General features: G+C 50.1%; 1 protein-coding gene across 1 annotated transcript in view; it reads right to left on the bottom strand.

Moving 5' to 3' along the window:
• Window positions 1–16192, bottom strand: part of SBK1 (SH3 domain binding kinase 1) — a 51310-nt gene extending 35118 nt beyond the window's left edge. The window contains exon 1 of the mRNA XM_072836289.1: window positions 14074–16192. The gene's annotated coding sequence lies outside the window, so the exon portion shown is untranslated. The remainder of the gene's footprint in view (window positions 1–14073) is intronic.
• Between the last annotated feature and the right edge of the window lie 3034 nt (window positions 16193–19226).

Here is a 19226-nt window from a genome sequence, read left to right as displayed (position 1 = left end):
GCAGTGGAGGAAAGGTGGATCTGCTGGCAGATTGGACTATGGGGGTGATGGGTGTGTGCGTGCATGCGTGCGTGTGTGTGTGTGTGTGTAGTTTACCCTGGGCATCTCGACCACGAACCGGTGAGGACACCAAGCAGCTCTCTGGTCCCCAGGATTCCTTGCCCTTGAGGGTCTGCTGTCATTTGGGGAGCACTCCCATCCTCAGGCCAGCATACGCGTCGTGAAAAGCTTCCAGGAACTCTCAGGCCCAGGGCCACAGACTGAAATGTTCACAGCAGGCCCAGGGAGGGACTGGTTGGGGGCCACAGAGTGGTAAACCGGAGAGCCCTGGCTCACTGCGAGGGTGGCCTCCTCTCCCCTGCGACCTACTGTTGTCACATGGGAATGTAAACTCAGGCTCTCAGAGCCTCCAGTTGTTCAAGGGAAGTTGGAAATCTAGATCTTAGGAAGTAATGCCCTGCTTTTAACAATATTGGCAAATTAGTGTTTAATGTCAGGGCAGGCTATACCTCTTTGTGAGCCCGAAGAAAGGACAGAGGGGCTGCTTCTGTGGGCCTCCTTCCCATGGAAACCTCTGCACCTGGGGTGTTTGCAGACTGGGAAACATAGATCTCCCTGGGGTGCGACATGATAAGCCAGCTCTTGACTGGTGTGGGAAGGAGCCAGGGTCGGGGGCAGATAGGGGAATGACTGGGAAGGAACACCCTCTCCGAGCCTCTTGGATACCAGGCAGTGGCACTGCATCAGGGATGATGTGGTGCCAGGCAAGTGTAGGTGTGGTCTCTTGGGCATCCCAGAGGAGGGAAGAAGGTACAGTGGCCAGTAGGGTGAGACCATGACCAGGAATAAGCCATAAGGTGAGATTTGCTCCAAGACAAGGGGACCAGCACGACTGAACAGGAAGGGAAGACGGCTGGGCTTCTCCTTGTCCCTGCCCTAGAGACCACCCTCTACACCCAGAAAGCCCATCTCCACTTTCCTGGATCTGGGCTGGGCCAGGGGGGCTGCTTTTGAGAAGCAGAGAGAGACAGAGGCAACAGAAAAAGCTCTTCCACCATCACATCGGGTCGGCACCCCCCAGTGTGGCACCGTGCGTCCCAGGCATGACCTCATTCGGGCTGCCAACAATCTCAGAAGGTTGGAACCATGGGTGTGCCCATTTTACCGAAGGCGAAATTGGGTCACAGAGCTGTTGGGTAACCTGGCCAAGGTCACAGGCCTTGGAAGTAGTGAGAACTGCAGTTAAGCCCAGGGGTGTGTGGCTACAAAATCTGAAAGGTGAACATAGAAGGTGTCAGATGAAGATGCCCGAGGCTCACGACTGGCTGCCTGCTGGACCAGTCCCTGCATGTGTGGGCGCAGCGCTCCCTCTAGTGGCTGGTCCCACACAGTGCAGGGCGGACGGCGGGACTGGCTGGCTGGTCTCTCACACACATGCACCGACACGCTTGCACACACACCTGCTTACCATCTGGCTCAAGCTTACACCCCAGATCTCATAATGACCCCACACCTCACCCCCTGAGATCCCAGTGTCTCCCTCTCCCATCCTCTTCATCACTTACTCTGGTACCCACATGCAACAGCTCCTTGACCTCACCGAGGCCACCGGTCCACTGCCCATCAGCCCGTTCAGCCACCAGCATCCCTCTCGTCCTGTGTGGGCTCCGCACAACGTCACCGGAGCTGCTGTCCGGAACCCCCACTCCCGTGCCCACCTCTGCTGTCCCTGATCCTGCCTGCACTGAGCAAGCCAACTCTGCGTGAGCGCCCCACACCTGGCTGCCAGCCTCTCTCCCGGTTCACAGTCCTGAACAGGCACGTGCTGCTGCCCCACGACCCCCGCTATGCCTGCCAGCTCCTTCCCCCCCTTTCTCCGAGATGGCAAAGTTTCATTTGTCTGTGGACCCCCTGGGGATCACGTCTAACCCGCCCCCAGGTGGTGCCAGTGCCGCTGGTCTGTACACCCCACTCGGAGCAGCAAGGTCCTGGATGACTCCTTCCCACCTTCTCCTTTTCCTCCAACCGCGGCTCCCACTTCACTGAGAAAACAGATGGATCGGATTGCCTCCCGCCGTGAAAGCACAAACCCACCCAGCTGCTCACTTCTCACTTCCTCCCATCTGCTTTGGTCGGGGGAAGCCCTCCTCCTTGTGAGGCCCAGCCTCCCTTAGGACCCTGTTTCTCCAGGACTCCCCTCGCTCCCTATTCCACCAACCTTGCCCTTGTTCCAGGATCGCTCCCAGACACCTGCAGGCTCGGGCATCACCTCCTTTACCCCGCGCCTGGGGCGAAAAGCTCCTGGCAGAGCTGGCTTCTTGTCGCTGCCCTGCCACCTCCAGGTCTCTCCTTTGTTCTTACTGTTCTTTCCACTTTCCTTTTGTACATATAGCTTTGGTTTTTATTCCAGTTAAACGTGCCCATAGCTTAGAGTCAAGAAACATGAGCAGCCCCCACTGCCATGTACTGCTGCGTAAGGACAATCACTTCGACTCTTGCAGGGATTTTTATTTCAGCGTTTCCTACCTAGCACCTTCACATTGCTTCTTTCCAGTTTTAGGTTTTCCCTGTCAATTTCCCACTTTGGAAGATGAGGATTTAGCTCCCTTACGTCTGTCCCCCACACACTTCCTATTCCCGCCCTCCTAATACATCAGCGTCAGATTATTGCTGGTGCCTACATATCAAGGAAACCTTATGGATTTTACTTTTATCTTTTAAATATTTTTAAGTGTATTTGTTAGAGAGAGAGAGCAAGAGAGAGAGAGAGAGCAAGAGAGAGCATGAGCTGGGCTGGGGGAGAGGCAGATGGAGAGGGAGAAGCAGACTCCCCACTGAGCAGAGAGCCCGATATGGGGGTGGATCCCAGGACCCCAGGATCATGACCTGAGCTGAAGGCAGATGTTTAATCAACTGAGCACCCAGGCGCTCCTAGATTTTATTTTTTTAATCTCTATGCCCAACATGGGGCTCAAACTCATGACCCAATAAGAAGTTATATATTAACTAATTGAATTTAAATAAAATTTTTAAAAAAGGAGAAAACCCCACAAAGTAGCTGTACCATTTTGCATTGCCATCAGCAATGAATGGGAGTTCCCATTGGTCCGCATCCTCACCAGCATTTGTTGTTGTCAGTGTTTTGGATTTTAGCCATTCTAATTAGTGTGTAGTGGTATCTCATCAAGATCAAGAGTTGCATGCTCCACCCATGGAGACAGCCATGCACCTTTAGACTTTATCTTTTAGAATAATTTTAGGTTGAAAGAATTGTGCAGAAAGGACACACACCCTTCCTTCACGCCCCCAGTTTCCCTTATTATTAATGTCCTGCATCAGGACGGTACATTTGTCACAACAGATGAACCCATAGACATACTACTAATTAAAGTCCATAGTTTACCTGAAGACTCACTCTGTTGCACCTTCTATGGGTCCTGACAAATGCATAATGTCACAGACCCACCATTGCACTATTATACAGAATAATTTCATTGGCGTAAAAATCCCTTGCTCCACCGATTCATCCTCTTTCTCCCTCCCCACAAGCCCCTTGGCAACCACGGATCTTTTCACCGCCTCTATAGATATGGCTTTTGCAGAATATCAGATAGTTGGAATCATGTAGTACGTGCCCTTTCCAGACTGGCTTCTCAGCAATGTGGATTTAAGGTTCCTCCATGTCTTTTCATGGCTTAATAGTTAATCTCTTCTTACTGCTGAATAATATTCTATTGTATGAATGGACCACTGTTTGTTTATCCATTCACGTGTTGAAGGACATTTTGGTTGCTTCCAAATTTTGGGCAATTATAAATAGACCTGCTATAAACATTCATGTGCAAGTTTTTGCATGGACATAAGTTTTCAACTCATTTGGGTAAACAGCAAGGAATGTAATTGCTGGATCCTATACTGAGGCTATGTTTAGCTTTATAAGAAATTGTCAGTCTGTCTTCCAAAGTGGCTGTACTGCCACCTAAAAAAAATGAAATCTTGCCATTTACAACGACGTGGATGGAACTAGAGGATATTATGCTAAGCAAAATAAGCCAATCAGAGAAAGACAGTTATCATATGATCTCACTTGTGTGGAATTTAAGAAACAAAACAGAGGATCGCAGGGGAAGAGAGGAAAAAATAAAACAAGATGAAATCAGACAGGGAGACAAACCATAAGAGACTTTTAATCATAGGAAACAAACTGAGGGTTGCTGGAGGGGAGGAGGTGGTGGATGGGGTAACTGGGTGATGGGCATTAAGGAGGGCATGTGATGTGCTGAGCACTGGATGTTATATAAGACTGATGAATCACTGAGCTCTACCTCTGAAACCAATAATAAGTTATATATTAACTAATTGAATTTAAATAAAATTTTTTAAAAAGGAGAAAACCCCACAAAGTGGCTGTACCATTTTGCATTCCCATCAGCAATGAACGGGAGTTCCCTTTGGTCTGCATCCTCAGCAGCATTTGGTGTTGTCAGTGTTTTGGATTTTAGCCATTCTAATAAGTATGTAGTGGTATCTCATGTTGCCTTAATTTGTTATCCCCTAATGACATATGATGTTGAGCATCGCTTATATGCTTATTTACCATCTATATATACTCTTTAGTGAAGTATCTGTTCAAATCTTTTTCCCATTTTAAAATTGAACTGTTCATTTTCATTTTCTTTTTTATACAAGGAGTATACATGAACTCCTTGTATACTTTGGATAATAGTCCTTTATTGGATAAAGAGTTCTTTATCACGGGCGCCTAGGTGGCTTGGTCGGCTAAGCATCTGCCTTCAGCCCAGGTCATGATCTCAGGGTCCTGGGATCAAGCCCCATATTGGGCTCCTTGCTCACTTGGGAGTCTGCTTCTCCCTCTCTCTGTGTCTCCTTCCCTCTGCTCATGCTCTGTCTTTCTCTTTCTCTCAAATAAATAAGTAAAAAAATTTTTTTAAGAGTTCCTTATCAGATCAGTTGTCTTTTGCAAATATTTTTCTCCCATTCTATGGCTTGTCTTCTCATCCTCTAAACAGTATCTTTCAGAGAGCATAAGTTTTATTTTTTTATTTTTATTTTTTGGATGAGCAGAAGTTTTAAATTTTAAGTTTCCTTCTCTTTTCTGCACAAAAGGTTTTTTTCTATGTGTTTATGTTTTTTAAAGATTTTATTTATTTATTCATTAGAGACACACAGAGAGAGAGAGGCAGAGACACAGGCAGAGGGAGAAGAAGGCTCTATGCAGGAAGTCTGATGTGGGACTGGATCCCAGGACCCCAGGATCACGCCCTGAGCCAAAGGCAGATGCTCAACCACTGAGCCACCCAGGCGTCCCTTCATAATTTTTTTTAAAGTAGGCTCCAGCTCAGCATATGACTCAAACTCACGACCCTGAGAGCAAGAGTCTTATGCTTAACCCACTGAGCCAGCAAGGCGCTCTCTTTCTGACTTATTTCAGTGTGAGATGCCGCCTGCAGTCCAGGGACACTGCCACAGGGAATCTCCCTTCACCATAACCTGGGAGATGCCCTTTACCTTTCTCTCTTGTGTTGGCTCCCTTGTTTCCTGGATCCCAGGTCCTTCTCTTGCATCATTTACTCCCTTATTTTAGTGAAACACATCCTTCTTAATAAAGATGTATGGGACCACAATAGCCAAACTATGGAAAGAGCTCAGATGTCCATCAACAGATGAATGGATATAGAAGATGTGATATATTTATATAGCAGAATATTACTCAGCCATCAAAAAGAATGACATCTTGCCATTTGCAATGATGTGGGTGGAACTAGATGGTATTGTGCTTAGGGAAATAAGTCAATCAGAGAAAGACAAATACCATATGATTTCACTCATATGTAGAATGTAAGAATTAAGATGAACATAGGGGAAGAGCAGGAAAAATAAAATAAGATGGAAATGGAGAGGGAGGCAAATCATAGGAGACTCTTAACTCTAGAAAACAAACTGGGTAAGAGATGGGGCAATTGAGTGATGGGCACGAAGGAAGGCACTTGATGGAATGAGCCCTGGGTGTTGTATGCAACTGATGAATCACTGAATTCTACCTTTGAAACTAATACTAGAGTATATGTTAACTAAATTGATTTTAAATACAAAATTTAAAAAAAAAGGTGCATGGAAGGTAAAATTTTTGAGTACTTGTAAATCTGAAACAACCTTCTTCCTACTCTCACTTTATGAATAGTTTCGCTAGATATAGAATTCTAGGCTAACAATCACTTTCTTTCATACCTTTGAAAACAGCTCCATTGTCTTCCGGTTTTCAGGATTTCTGTTGAGAAGTTTAATGATATATCAATTCTTGATCCTTTGTAGAATCTTGTAGAATGTTCTTCTTGTCCTTGTGTTCTAAAATTCACTGGTGACTGGCCTCAATGTAGGTCTCTCTTTTTTTTTTTTTTTTTTGTAGGTCTCTTTTTTTTTTTTTTTTTTTTTTTTTTTAAATTTTTTATTTATTTATGATAGTCACACAGAGAGAAAGAGAGAGGCAGAGACACAGGCAGAGGGAGAAGCAGGCTCCATGCACCGGGAGCCCGACGTGGGATTCGATCCTGGGTCTCCAGGATCGCGCCCTGGGCCAAAGGCAGGCGCTAAACCGCTGCGCCACCCAGGGATCCCCTTGTAGGTCTCTTTTTATCCTTTGGTTGGACACACAGTGGACACTTTTGATCTAGAAATGCAGATTTTCCATCTGGAGAAATGTTTGAAATATTTCATTGATGATTTCCCCTCTTTTCTTTCTGGAACTCATGTTAAGATGTGAGATTCCTGCGCTGGAATCTTGCTCATTTTCTTATTCTTTCTTTTCTACTTTTCACACCGTGGGAGCCCTGGAGGTGCTCTGCTGGGTTCTCCCTTCCTGAAGAACTTGTAACTCAGCTGTGAGGAGTGCATGTGGCTGACAACCTCCAAATACAGGGTCTTTGAGATCTGCCACAGCCTTTGATCCAAGACCAAGGTCTTTCTGGGCAGCCCCAGCTAGCAACTGAGCTCAACAGAGACACCAGTGCCTGGCCATTTCTGCCCAATGTGGCTCCTCGAATGGAAAGTCTTTGCTCCAGGAGCCCCTCCTGGGTTGGCCACGATTTTGTTTGATATGTATCCAGGTCAGACCCTCCTTGCTTAGATCTGTTTCCTTCCAGTATCCATTTCATGGGGATTGGCTCTACATCACAGTCTGAAGACTCTCCCTGCCCAGTCCCGCTTCCTCTTCCTATCTTTCCTTATTTCTTTTCTTTTCTTTGTTTTTTTTTTTTTAAAGATTTTTATCTGTTTATTAGAGAAAGAGGGAGAGCACAAGCAGGGGGAATGGCAGGCAGAAGGCGAGGGAGAAGCAGGGAGCCTGATGCAGGACTAGATCCCAGGACTCTGGGATCATGACCTGAGCCAAAAGCAGATGCTTAACCAGCTGAGCCACTCAGGTACCCCTCTTCCTTTCTTTTTATGAACATCAGCCCCCGGGATTTCTTGCATTCCTCACTCTGTATCGAAGCATCTATTGACTGGAGGTTCCAAACCTACTCATGTATCTTTACCTTTTTGTTTTACTTTTTGAAATTTTTCTTTTTCTTCTCATTCAGCAACCAGCAAAATTTTAAATTCAGGGCCCAGTTGGGAAATATTTGAGGCTTGTGGGCCATATGGTCTCTATCACAACTACTCAATTCTGCTTATGTGAAAGCAGCCATAGTACATAAGACATAGTAAATAAGTGGGTGTGGCTGTATTCCAATAAAACTTTATTTAAAAAAACAGGTGACAGGATGGATTTGGCCTGTAGGTGGTAGTTTGCTGACCCCTCTTCCAACGCATTTAAATATATTTTTAATTTCTGGATGATATTAATCTCTAAGAACTTTTTTGTTTTGTTCATTTTTCAGAGTGTTTTTCTTTCAAAATAGCATCTAGTGTTTGTTTCATGGTTGCAATGTAGTTTCCTAAATTTCTGAATATAGTCATAATCGTTTTGTTCTGAGGTTTTCTTTCCCTTGTGTAGTCTGTTTCCTCCAAATTCTGTTTTTCTGTTTGTTTTTGTTCTGCTTCTTATATTACAGGTTTTTCTCCAATGTTGGCAGTCCCTGGCTCATACTTAAAAGATTTAAAGAGCTGATAGAATTGTGGCTGCTTGTGTGTGTGTGTTGGGGCAGGTATGGATCTCGGCATGAAGAAACTTGCAAATGTGTTACCTTACACGGCAATGTTCTTGATCTTGATTGAGGTGTGGGTTACATAGGTGTATACATTTGTTAAAACTCATTAAAGTGGCCACTTAAGACCTTTGTATTTCACTCTACGTTTTGATTAAAGAATACAAAAATACAACTTATGAAAGCAAGCTGATGAAAGCCCTGTGTTGGGGCAGGGGCTGGCTGGCTCAGGGGTTCAAACTAGAGATTCTTTTCGGGCTGTTTCATTGGGAAATCCCTTATGCCAACCTACGTTGGTATTCTTTTCCTGGCCCATCAGACTCTTAAGATAAAGGACAGAAGTAATAGGAAAAAAAGCAGTTTGGGGAAAACAAATGCTATGGAGGGAGAAGACAATGAGAACGAATAGGAAACCAAGCGACAACACTAACCAAATACCCATCATCAATCTATCCGGAGGCTGAACGGAGCAAACTCTGGAGTGCCCTGCCCTGACCTCACTATTCTGGAAGCCCAGAGGGGGAAGAAGGGCTCAAGTGATGGTGGGTAGGGGGCAGGGCTTCCCACTTTCAGGATGTAGACTTCAGTTAATCTTTCTAGTTGGGTGTAGCATTGCCTGTTTATGGTGCTGTGCAGAGATCCTGTGTTTTCTCCTCTTTGGAGGATAAATCTTCAACCTTTGTCAGAGCAGGGGATGGGTGGCTGCCCAGCTGTGCAGAGTGGGAGAAGGAAAGCTGAGGATTAAAGCCCTTCTTACACCAATCCTCCTGTTTTGGGATGCAGCTACTCCCACTTCCAGGGAGTACTTAATCCACTAACACTGCAGCCTTTGGGGGTTTTGTGGGGTTAACTGTGGAGCTCCTTGCTTTTCTCCCTCCCAGTTTGGGGCTGGCTTCAGGTGCACTGCCACCAGGCTGTGAAACCACTTAGTACGCATATATCTGCCTTCTGGAATCAAAATTTTTTGTTGTTGTCTCCTGTCCAATATATTAGTTCCTGCTGATTCATACTGCAGTAGGTAGAATAATGCCCCCCCCAGCCCCCAATGTCTGTGTCCTAATCCCCAGAACCTTTAAGTATGTAACCTTACCTGGCAAAAAGGGGCTTTGCCCATGTGCCCTTGATGTGAGGAGAGGATCCTGGATTATTCAGGTGAGCCCAATCTAATCACATGAAGCATAAGGAGCAGAAAAACCTTTCTTCCCCAGCTGTGATCAGAGAAAGCGATGTGGTCAAAGAAGCAGAGCTTGCTACCTGCTGGTGGGAGGGAGGGAGGGAGCCACAAGCCAAGGAGTGTAGGTGTCCTCTGGAAAAGGATGCCTCAGAAAAAAACTAGGAAATGGATTCTCTCCTAGAACTTCCAGAAAGTTCTTCCAGAGAGAGCTTCCTAGGGCAGCCTTGTCGACACCTTGATTTTAGCCCAGGGAGACATATGTTGGACTTCTGACGTACCATCTGTGAGACAGCACATTTGGTTGGCCTTAAGCAACCAACTTTGAGGTAATTTGTTATGGCAGCAAATGCAGGACTGAAAGGCATCCCTTGAAGCATCCACTCGCTTCCTTTCAATGGGGTTTCAGAGAAGTTAAGTGCGTGTGTTCCATCCGCCGTCCTAACCAGCCGGCTCCACTCACATCTGCTTTTATCTCTACCCCTTCAAGAGCCGTCTCTTTTCCCTTGATTGTTTGGCATCTTTGAGTCCAGTTGTCTCCTCTCCCTTCTCCTGGAGACGCTCTTCTCTTGGCTGCCGGGACTGCACACACGCGGCTTCCAATGCCACCTTCCTGCTGATGTCTCTGACAGTCTCTCACCAGCCAAGAGTCTCCCCCTTTGAGCCCCAGACTTTCAGGACCGAGCCCTCACTTGACATCATCACGTGGGTAGCTCACATGCTTCTCCAGTTGAAAACATCCGAGGCAGAGTTCTTGAGTTTCTCTCCACACCTTCCTTCCCCTGAGCCTTCCAATCATCCATCTGTTTCTCCCACCCTGAAACCTCTGATTCATCTTCCATTCCCTTCTTCCTTTATCCCATCAGCAAATTCTCCTCAGTATACCTAGGAGACATCTGCTTCCCTGTCTCCAAGGCCTGCCTTGGTCCAGGCCCCGGCCCCTCCGTCTTCACCGTGACCTCCACACTGGTACCCATGTCTGCTCTGGCCCAGCTGCCTGTGATAACTCCCTGGAGCTGCCTGAGACATCATTTAAAATGTCAATCAGATGTTATCTCTTCCTCCATTTAGAAGCTTCTGGAGGTATCCTGATCTCATCCAGGATAAGATGCATTCCCTCACCACTGTCCACCAGGCCTACGTAACTTAGCCTGTTCCCCACCTCATGCCACTCTCCCCACCATTTGCTCTGTGGAGTCATGTTGGCCTGATCGTTCTCCACACTCCCCGAACTCTCATCTGCCCCTGGGCCTTTGCACGTCTGTTCCTCAGGCCTGTGATACTCCTACCCCCAACTCTGCCCAGCTCCCTCTCATTCTTTAGCTCTCAGATGAAATATCCTACCTGCCCTGTTCACCTTATGCAAAGGGGGTGTCTCCCCTACCATCCTTCTGGTTATTTCCTTAACAATGGGTTTTGATCATATTTATTTGTTTACTTATGTTTTGTGTGGCTCCTGCATTGGATATAAGCCCCACGCGCACACAGCATTTTCACCTTCCAGTCTCTAGTGAGATTTGTAGAATGAATGGATGAATGACCCATCGGACACACTGGGCACCTGTTATGTTCCAGGTGCTTTCACATAGTTCAAATATTTCATTTTTACATCCCTAGGAGGTTGTCACAGCTGGACTACATTTCCCAGGGTGTTTTTTTTTTTTTTCTTTTTTCTTTTGCAATTAGCTGTTCCAGCCAATAAGTGTGGGCAGAGGTAAAGTAGGCCACTTCCAGCTTTGGCTCATAAAACCTCACATGTGATTCCTGTGCTCTTTCTTCTTTGTCTGCGAGTGGTTGCAGAGAATCCAGCTGTGGATTCTGAAGCCCTGGATGACAACTGAGTCACAAGGTGGGAGGAGCCTGGGTCCCCGGAAGACTGTTTGGGGAACGGTCTCCTTCGACACCCCAACCCCTCTAAAACTTTGCATGGGCAGGACATAGGCTCTACTGGGTCAAGCCATGGTGATTTCCAGGCTTATTTGTTATGACAGGTAGCTTCACCTTAATTAATACATCAAAGCACCATAGGTAGGTGGCTGGTAAGCAACACCATGCATGATGCTTTTGCTGACAAGCCTTCATCAAATGCAGATGTATTCTCAGCGGGGCGGTTTCTTGCATCATCCCACAACAGAAACCCTGCATGGTGCTCACATCTCTATTCTTGCACGTTGCACTGCTGCGTGCAATCACTTCAGTGGGTGTCCTCCTGTCCTCACCAGGTGTGAGCTCCTCCAGGGAAGTGCCTCTGTCATGGGCATGTCTGTGGCCTCAGCACCTAGGGGACCTCAGGGGAAGCATGTTGAATTTACAAATGAGTGACCTGGTTGCCTGCACCCCTCATTGCCTCTCTGTCCCTAAGGGTCTGAGGCCCAGAGAGGGTTCCAGAGAAGCAGGATGCCTCAGAATCAGCAGGACTCAGGGCTACTAGATATGGCAGTGGCTACTGGGAGCGAATCCTGGTGCCTTCCAGGGGCTGGAGGAGGGCTGAGAGGGACATGAGTAGGGGGGCACCTTCTCTAAGCCCCTAAGGAGACCCCACCAAACGTCACTACTCACTGTCCCTCCTACAGCAGGAAAGAAATATTCCAGAGCCTTCCTTCCCACCCGCCCCAGCCTGCAGCCTGGGTGTCCACATCATTCAGTATTTTTAGCTTCACCACCTGGCACCTGTGGTCACTGTCTGCCCAGCCTGGTGGTGTCCCCTCTCAGGGCCTTAAAGGGCCAGAGCCCACCAACTGGAAAGGAGACTGGCTTTCAGGCCATCGTATCCCCGGAGGCAGAGGGGCATCCCCCATGGCAGGGGCGGGGGGCGGGGGATCAGAGGGAGAGGGAGAAGCAGAGAGCCAGACTTGGGGCTCAATTCCAGAACCCCAGGATCATAACCTGAGCTGAAGGCAGACACTTAACCAACTGAGATACCCAGGTGCCCCCAGAGTATTTTTTGACAGTCCACTCCAGTGATTTAGGTATCCTATATCCCCATGCCATCTTCACTTACACAACAAGCATTTTGAGCCCCTACTATGAAAATAATAGTAGCTCTCAGGAGCCCATTGCTTTGGGACTCACAGTGGTGCTGAGTCTCCTGCTTTGGCCCTCTCCATCTCTCACTCCACCACCTACGGATTAAGTCCTTGGCTTGGCAGTCAAGGCCTCTTGTGACCTGGCCCCCCTGGACCCTGCCAGACTCAACTCCCCATCCTCAGACAATTTCTTTCTCATACCACCAGGCCTTTGCTCTTGCTGTTCCCACCCCCTGTGACACATGCTCTTTCCTCAACGTCACTCACCACCTGGGAGAGGACCTGGATAGTAAGACAGACCTGGCAGGTCTCCTAGAGGCCCTGCAGGCACAAGTGGTCTGGTCTGTCTTCCCATCGGACTCCCTGAGGATAGTATACCCACACCCATCCGGGGGCCCATCGCTCTGCCAAACTGATCTGTTTGCTTGTCTGTCCCTCCTAGCGGCTGTGACCCTGTGAAGACTAGGGGCTCTGGCGCTCTGGCGGGGGGAGGGCTCAGTCACTGCTGAGTGATGAGCTGACAACCACGGCAGGGGGTATTGCCCCATTCCACAGATGAGGAGACAGAGGCCCACAGAGGGAAATTTATAGACTGAGGGAGTCCAACAGAGAAATTCAGGGAGGAACCTGATCCAGGCTACAGCAGTCCACAGTCCTCACGCTCCTAAAAGAGGCCCAGAAGGGGCACCTGGGTCAGCCCTCAGCTTGTCCTTCTCCCCCTCCACACACCCCAGGGGAGTGCTGACTCAGGCAGTGATGGAGGCGTGGGCGGGCTGGGTTGGAGCAGAGGTGACCCCTGTGTCCCCTGCAGACTTTCCATCCATTCCCGGAGCCTGTGGTCACAGCTTGGGTAATGCACTTGGCTGGAGCCTGGGCTTCCCTGCAGGTGGGGGTGGGGAGAGCTGGCAAAAGGGCCAATGGCCCCTAGGGCACGAGCCCTCACCCGGGCAGAGTGCACAAACTCTCCTACATAGGTATATAGAACTTACACCCACTTCCACAAGCATGTATGCACATTCACAATCACACCCCCAGCAAATGCTCAACCACATAACCACACAAACCTTCATTTCCTACCCCTTTGCTGCTCTCTCCCTTTAACACACACACACACACACACACACTCACACACACAAGTATATATACTATATATATACACACACACACAGACATTTTCACTGAGTAATTCAACAGACTGAACATTATTAAGTGTCAGTGTAGAGAGGAAAGGTGACTCTCAGTTCAGGGTGGGGCTGGGCTTCCTGGAGGGCTTCCTGGAGGAGGACACATTGCCGCCGGGCCTGGATGGATGGGAACTGTGGAGAAGGAGGTTTGGGAGGCTTCTCTAGGGGTGAATATAGGGGAGCAGAGCACAATGAGGTGGGTGGGGTCGGCCCAATCACACAGGCCTCAAACGCCCAGCCGAGTGACAACTTCATCCCGGGGGGTGGAGAGTCACGGGGGGCTCTGCGCAGGGTGGTCATGAGCGCGATGGGAGAGGACAGGAGAAGCACCGTGGCACCAGAATGGGAGAGCCAGGGAGGAAGCTGCGGTGACGACCAGGTGTCTGCGAGTCTGACTCAGGGAGGCAGCAGTGAGTGGTAAGCAGTGGACGGACAGGGAGAGTCTGAGGCAGGTGTGCCAGGCCCTAGGGAGGTCTGGGCACTGCACCCTCAGCCTGCCCACCCCCCACGTCCCCGGGGGCACTGACCTCTGCAGTGAGACCTCTTCCAGCAGCTCCTCCTCCTCCTCTCTGTGGAAGCACACGAAGCAGAAGGCTGGCACATCTTCGGCTCCACAGCCCAGAGGCCAGGCTGGAGGCAGCTCCAGGACGGGGCAGGGGTGGCTGGTGGTGGCCTCGTCGGCATCGTCCCCAGCCTGGGCAGGGGGGCCCGAGCCAGAGCGCTCCAGGGTCAGCAGCCTGTTGGCCTCGGGGCCCCGCGCCTGCCCACCTGCCACCTGTGCCTTTTCACTCAGGTTACCCGTTGCCTCGGTGGGTGGAAGAGCCTGTGGCTCTGTCTGCTGGGGACTCCTGTCCTGACCCACAGGGCCGGCCTCGGGACGCAGGTAGCTGCCTGCACTCGGAGGGAGACACAGGTCCGGCAGGACCCCTCACTGCCCCCCGTGGAGCACTAGGCCCCCTGGCTGCCCGCTCTGCTATTGCCTGTCAGTCGGGACTGGGCGGGCAGGCTCACAGATGCCCTGTCCATCTGTTCATCTGTCTGTCCAGACGTCTGCTCTTCCCTGTCCAGCCAGCCCGGCAGCAGAGGTGATTTCGCTAAGAAAGTTTGTGTTTCTCTCCCGGGGTGGGTGGCATGGGTGGCCTCCAGGCGAGAGGATCAGGACCTGAAGCTCGAAGGCGGGTGGAGACCAGGTGAGGCTGGCACAGTGCCCACGCTGTCCCCCAAGAAAAGTTCTGGCCCTTGGAGTCCTGGCTCTGGCTCTGGCTCTGACTGGAGCTCGCTCCCTCCTGCTCCCTCCGACTCCAGTGGCTGCTCTGGCAGACCGCTTGGCTGTGGGTATTAATAGCTCCACATTCACGCTGAGAAGCCTGGAGGTTAACTCCTTCCCTGCCAGAGCTGGGAAGGCCGGCGGGGAGGCAGCGGCCACCACTGGGAGCAGAGGGAAGGGGGGCTCCTTAGGTCCAGCCCCACCCGAGCCTGCCTGCCTCCGCAGGACCCTGAGATGCCCCCTCCTGCGCTGGAGTCTCTGTGCAGCACCGGGCATCGTGGTCACAGTGCCTGGGCCACCTCAACCCCCCATTCATACCTCCAGGGAGCCAGGTAGGAAGGGGCCTCGGGACAGCACCCCTGGGACGGACAGGGCTCTGAGCTCCAGGGAGCATCTTCAGGACTCCTGCACTCACACATCCACCCCTCAACCCACTGGATCCTCCCACCCCATTCCCTGAACAGTCACTGTCGCTGACTTTGGGTCCAGTTCCCTGACTGGCTTCCTTTAGGACGCCCCCCAGTTGAACTACATGCAACCCCTGTGGGACCCAGAAATGGATTACATGCAGTCATATATCTTATTGAGGGGCTTGGGAATAGGGTGGGAGTAGGGGAACCTGGGTAGAATTTGCTTGCTTGAGAAATGTTTGAAGCATCTCTGTGCTAGGCACTGTGCTGAGCGCTGGGCACCCAGCAACAGAAAGGGCAGATACTATGCCTGCCTCAGTGGGGGCTTGCACATCCCAGCAGGAGGCCAGTGAGGCCCCAGCTCATCTATGTGGTGCCCATGTATGGATTAGAAAAAGGCAGACACGGCCCTAGAACAGCAGCATGTAGCGTCCATCACAAGCTGGGCTTCAGCCCCACTCACCTCCTCTGCAACTTAGAGCGCACACAACCATTCACAGTGGCCCTGGAAACACCAATCAACGGAGGAAACATAAATTCCGAGTGTGAAAAGCGCTATGAAAAAATAAAGCAGGGAGATGTGAGAGAGGCTGAAGATGGGGAGGTGGTTCGATACGGTGTTCAAGGAGGACCCCCAGGGGAAGTGACCTTGGAGCTGCAACCAGCAGGAGGAGGGGGAGGAGGCGGCGGCCAGAAGATCTGGAGGAGAGACTGTCCAGAAAGAGGGATCAGTAGGTGCAAGGGCCCAGAGGCAAGAACTAGCCGGCTTGTCTGAGGAAGACAGGGAGGAGCCGAGGAGCAGGTCTTTAAGCTGGGTCTTAAGGAGCGAGCAGAGTTTTTCCAGGGGCTCAGGAGCAGAGAAAGCAGAGTAGATGCAAGGATAGGTGGTGAGGTGCAAGGCAGGCAGATGGAGGTGATGCGGTCAGGGCTGCAGCAGGTAGTCATTGCAGAGGCGCCTCTCCCAGGGCTCTGGGGATGAAGGATGGATGGGAGGAGGATGGAAACGGGAACTTGGGTCAGCTGAGGGGCTGAGGAGGTGGACGGGGGCGGAGAAGCTTGGAAGGAAACATCTATATTTGTTGAACTGAATTCCACTGGCTGGAAGGACAGATCTGCACCTCCTTGGCTTAGAGAAGGTGGGGGCTGGGGACACAGCCCCCACATGTAGTTGTTCAGGCTATGCACAGTGCACGGGGCATCCTGGCAGATGGTGAGGAGGGGGGCTGATATCCAGCTCTTCCGCTGCTCTGCCAAGCCTTGTGTCTTTAGCCCTGCGGCAGCGTGGGATGTGTCTGTGTGTGTGTGTGTGTGTGGTGGGGGTCAGCCTCAAGAGTGCCTTCTTAACATCAGTCCACCTAGAGGCATGCCTTCTTTGAATCGGTCTATCCAAAGAGGGTGATGTTTCTGATTTGCACAAAGGTGCCCCTTAGGTGAGGTTGGGAGGAGTGGCCTAGGGGTCCCAGGCCCTGGTGTGGGCTCTGCTACAGTCCTGCCATATGCTTTGGGTCAGTTACTGTCTGTCTCAGGAACCACAAACCTATAGACTTAGCTAGAAGCCCGCTGATCCAGCCCCGACACTCCATAGAGGAGGGAATGGTCGTAAAAAGGAGCTGACTCCCCTGGGGACATACAGTGACACATACAGTGACACACACACACCCAGTAAAGCTGGGCACCCTGACTCTCTTCCTAGTGCTCTATCTTCCCTGCTCCTGTGTCTGCCTGGGTTGCTTACCTTAGAGGCTTGATATTTCCTGGAGAAGAGGAGAGGAAAGGAGAGTGGGCAGGAGGAAGAGTGGAGATTCAGGGAGGAGGAGGAGGAGGAGGCCAGGTCAGGTTAGGCTATGGCTCCCTGGGGTAGGAGTCAGAAGGGGTCAAGGTGTCCCAAGCCTCCAGGTGCCCCTTCCCCCTCCTCTGGGCCCCATGGGTTGTCATTTGTGGATGTTAATTATTCACGATGCTGGTGCTTTGCCTGGTTTTAATGCACTCGGATGGCGTTCTCTAGCTAATGGGGAAAATCAATAGGTTTTAATTCTCAGTGGCTGTGAAGCTCTGTCTGTCTCCTGTTTGGGTGACTGGGCCTGGCTCTTGGGCTGGGGGTGGGGTTGGAGCTACGAACCAAGTTCGTAGGGGTCTGAGACCTCACTTTTCCCTCTCCCACTCCTACCCTCTTCTGATTCCAGCTGAGGAGGAAAGATTAGGGATACCAGGCAGCTCCAAACTCTACCCTAAGCATCTTGGAGGGTCTGAGCCCTTAACTCTCAGCTGTTCGCTCCTCGCTCCAAGAGGGATGGTCCCTTTGCTAGACCTATGGGCCATCAGCTTGTGGGTGCTAGAGTTAGGCCTGCAGCCCTTGGCTCCAGTGTTTGCAACTGAGGGGAGCGCTCCCTTGCCTAGAACTCAGGGTCAACCCCAGACACCCTCCTGGGCTCAGCCCAGGCTCACAGACCCACTCAGGGCATGGGGGAAATCTGGTCCAGGCCTCACATTCCCGAAGAGACTTCAATGTAAGTTTCTGATATGATTTCTATGTGCAGTTATATATTCAGGCATGAGAATTTCCCTGATGGGACTGAGGAGTGGGAACATTCATGGGACATTAAGAGTATGTCCTAGCATCCCATCTCAGACCACATCCTCCCCACAGCATCCCATGGGGTGCCCTGAGTCAATATCCTTTATGAATCCTGTAATTAGCTTGTGAACAGAACAACTATGTTGCACTGTATTTGTGTGTATGTTTAAAGTGTTAATTAGGCAAGTGTAAACATTTAAGAAATCCTCTGGTCTTCCTGAGGCTATTTTTGGCATTTCTTAATGTTTCCAGAATACAACAAGCCTCCAAAAAAGGAACCCAGGCCTTTCCTGAGGGACCCCGGACCCATGCCTGGCTGATTGGAAACAGACCACCAGCAGGGGGTGTCTGCTGGGTTCCTAAGCTTAGAGCCAGGGCTCTCTGGAACCCAGGGACCAGGATGTGGAGAATGGTGACTGCCAGGCCTCACCCAGGCCCCAGAAGAAGTTCCCTGACATCCCCTTATTTTCCATTTAGAATTCAGGTGTTAGTTAATCCACCTCTTCAGTTCGTGACACATTGCTGTTCTTGGTCAACACAGGGCCCTTCCCGGTTTTTATTCATCTTCCTATTTCCTTTACCCCCCATGGATGGTGGGCAGGCAAAAGCTGCTGAGGTTTCTTCCAAATACCCACCTTGCAAGCTCTTGAAATTCTATGAGTCAGAGCTTGTAAAAAGCCTGGCAACAGTAACTGGTCAGTTAAGTTCCATCTCCTGGGCTGGCCGTCTCTCCCAGGGCTCTCTGAAGCTTGGACAAAACAACTTCCCCTTCAGCATAGTGAGCACGGCTGGTTTTCAGAGTCCTTCACTCAAGACCTGCATGATCACTGGGGTGAACCTCACAGTCTGGTGAAGAAACAAATATGAGCACAGCTACCTCGCATTTCAACTTCAAATGTAGCAGGCACTGGGTACATGCTCTAGGCCAGGCCATGGGCTGGGCAATGCATGTAGGGACCCAGACAGGCCCAGAGAGGAAAGGGTCCCACCTGTGGGAGATTTTCTGTCCAGTGGGGGTGGGTAGGAGATGGTTTTTCTCTCTCTCTTAATTAGGGTACAGCTAAGCCACTGTAACGAAGAGGTCCCATATTACGAGTCTTTTAAGTTAATTAGGAGCATATGCCAAAGTTTTATTTCAAGTTTGCCATGAGGAAAGAGGCTTATGACCAGCTAGGTTCAAAGAGTTCTTTCCCTTTTATAGGGAACAGAATGGTTAGGTATTCAGTGTTTGACACAAGAAAATAGAATGTCTGATTCTGGATCATTCATGGCACTGACTAGCTGACAGCTGAGTAGATAGGAAGCTCACTTCCTAGAAGAGGTCTTACATGAATTAAAGCTTATGAGAATGTTGCTCAAGCATTCTGTCGAGAATGTCAATGTCTTCCCAGAGTAGCATGTGAATTACATCACATGGGAAAAGTTTTG

The sequence above is a fragment of the Canis lupus genome, chromosome 8 (assembly GCF_048164855.1).
Source record: "Canis lupus baileyi chromosome 8, mCanLup2.hap1, whole genome shotgun sequence".
Taxonomy (NCBI): domain Eukaryota; kingdom Metazoa; phylum Chordata; class Mammalia; order Carnivora; family Canidae; genus Canis; species Canis lupus.
Note: the sequence above shows the minus strand (reverse complement) of the source record. Positions and strands in the feature narration are given on the sequence as shown.